Consider the following 2,706-nt stretch of genomic DNA (forward strand, 5'->3'; position numbering starts at 1 on the left):
GTGCGTAGGAGGGGAGAGAACAGTTTCCCAAACATGAGTGACTTCAGCGTAGCCTTGAGGCGGTGTAACTTTCTACCAGTATATGTCTTTTCTATATCCTGTTAATTCCATCCTCTTCTAATCAGTACTCCTCTGACTTGGTGCAACAGCTTTGCTTCTCCTCTGCTCTGCATAGAGGCATCAGAAGGATGAACGGGTGCGGGTGAAGCTCCCTCCCGGACTGTTGCTCAGAGTAGGCGCTATCTCAAACAATTTGGAACTAACCAGCAGCCACGAGGTTTTGGACGGTGTGTGATTCTTTGTACAGAGCTAATCCAATCATTAGTGCCTGATGTCTAGCTCAAAGCCACAGGAAAGCCAGCCTATAACACTTCCTAGACCTGTAAAATTGTTCAGCTTTATCAAAACTCAAATATTCAGCCTATTCTGTAAATAGTCTCATGTTTGAAAGACCATGTAACATTCCCCTAGTAGTAAATACACCCTGTGCTAGTAAAAATAGAGCCTAGGTATGTTGTGAGGTATAAACTAAAACTGGTGCAAATATCCTCTGATTTTTTTTTTTTGGGGGGGATGACTTTGGCTAACAGCTTTCTTCAACATAGCTGCATAAATCAAGAGGCAATTGTAATACATAAAGTATTGTCATGGTTAAGTTGAACTCTTCCACTCGAGACCTTCACAATAAAGTGATGTGCTTTCTATTAGAGATGTGCTCGTTGGTATAATTCATTCTAGAATGTGACTTGCTCCTCCCCAAGGGCAGGAGGAGGAGGGAGTGCTGCTGAGATCAGGAAGCGAAGCAGGAGGTGTATGGAGGGTGAAAACCATCTTCCCTGCAGAGAAGTGCACAAATGAACTTAAATGTCAAGCTGCCTGCTACATACTATCGGAACCGATGTTAATATATACAGTAATAAATGCATTGCAAAACCAGCTTGGGCTACACCTGTTGTGCGGTGGTGGTTTTTTCCCCCTGAAGTCATCACTGTGTTACAGTGTTGGTGAACACAGGAGCCTGTGGTCTGAACACCCCAGAGGAGGACGTGCAGTTGCTGACCTGGGACCTGACCTACTGAGCACCTTGGCCAGAATGGCTTGGGCTTAAGGGGTGGTAGCAAATCCTTCCTTGGGTGTAACCCCCAGCCTGCCCTGCTCGAGGCTGGCTTTGGGCATTGCCCCGAGTGCCCACGGTTACAGGACCTGGGGTGGGTAAAGCAGCGCGACCAGTCTTGCAGTAACCATTCGGAACTTGTGCTGAGGTACAAAGCATCACCTGCAACTCGGCAAGAAGAAAAATGTTGCTCTTCAAGCTGGGGAGGGGGAAGAAGTGAGAATATAACGCCCCACCCCCAAAACCCGGAGAATTACTTGTCATTCCTAAGTGCTCCAGTTTAACTGTGCTTTCACCTCCGCCTTGGGCTGTGCAGAGCCGTCCCCCTGCTCTGCTCACAAGAATGGCAGGAAGGGCTGTGCTCTCTGCAGGAGCACGATGCTCACCGTTTCCTTTAGAGGCGAGTTAAAGCCAAGTACCAATGTCCTGGGGTTGGCTGTAACTTCAGGCCACTTGTGACAGTGCTTCAGATGCCCTCTTCTGTTGCAGCGAGGAACTGGGAACCCTTTCTGACTGTTGTGTGAGCAGGGATGAACCGGGGGAGCTGTCAGAGGGGCGAGGCACGGCTCCTCGCTCAGGGAAACCAGCCCAGCACAATCACCAGGGACCAGCAGTTCACCCAGAACCCGCCTGTGCTCCCTGGTGACCAGCGTGTTGAGAGCCACGAGCACATTGGCTCGTTGTGTTCAACCGACGGTGCGTGTGCCCTGCTCCAGCAGGGAATGCTACGTGTGAACAGCAGCTCCTCCCAAGAACCAGGAGGGGCTGCTATTTCTTGGCTTCCAGCACCTATTTTTGCAGAGCATAAACAAACCATGGGAACACGGCTATTAAAATCACACGGCTTTACTTAGCGGCGAGCCGCACAGCACACGGGGATGGTGCAGTTAAAAAACACCATCTTCCTGACGGTTTGCTACCACACGGAACAGGCCACTTCAATAAAAAAGGAAAGCTGTATAAAAACAAACCAAAGCCCAAAGGCCAGCAGCAGTGCCTCACTCACCGCTTCCCCGCACCGCCAGCGTTATGAACCAGCACCCCAGCAGCCAGGTAACTGCTGTTCACCCTTCTCCAGCCCCGGCTAAAAAAACCACAACCAGCCAAAGAGAACTCGGTGCAGGCTGGCCCGCGCGGCCAGCGCTTGCGTTTGGCATCTTTGCGGGAGGTGGGAGAGGGGCCGGAGCTCCGCAGCCGTCCTGCGCCCAGCTAACAGAGCCTGGAGCTGAGAGGCAGCACCTGGAAGAAAACCGAGAGAGTTTGCTACTGTGCTTTGGCTGCATCCAACAAACCACCCCAGTGCAACAGCGATCACCACCATGTGTGCGGGGTAGCGTATGGGACATAGCATTTAAAAAAAACCCCACCACACCTTCTTAAGGTACCGTGACTGTCCTCTAAACTGCTGAAAACACGTTTTTTCCCCTTTGCAACAGTAAATTTTAAGGTGTGCTGTGGCGTGGGCCATGGGGACGGCACCAGTCTGAGCAAATGGGGTAGGAGGGTAGCGGGAGGGATCTAGATTATCCTGCAGTTCCTGAATTCCTCCCTCTTGGTGCTCAGAAGCTGTTGAGACCCTTCCTGCGTCGCTG

General features: G+C 51.1%; 1 protein-coding gene across 1 annotated transcript in view; it reads right to left on the reverse strand.

Annotated features, from left to right (window-relative positions):
* The window catches only part of CEP68 (centrosomal protein 68kDa), an 8,367-nt gene that overhangs the window by 393 nt on the left and 5,268 nt on the right, over window positions 1–2,706 (reverse strand). The gene's annotated exons all lie outside the window — the stretch shown is intronic.

The sequence above is a fragment of the Buceros rhinoceros genome, unplaced genomic scaffold (genome assembly GCF_000710305.1).
Source record: "Buceros rhinoceros silvestris isolate BGI_N320 unplaced genomic scaffold, ASM71030v1 scaffold42155, whole genome shotgun sequence".
NCBI classification, from domain to species: Eukaryota; Metazoa; Chordata; class Aves; order Bucerotiformes; family Bucerotidae; genus Buceros; species Buceros rhinoceros.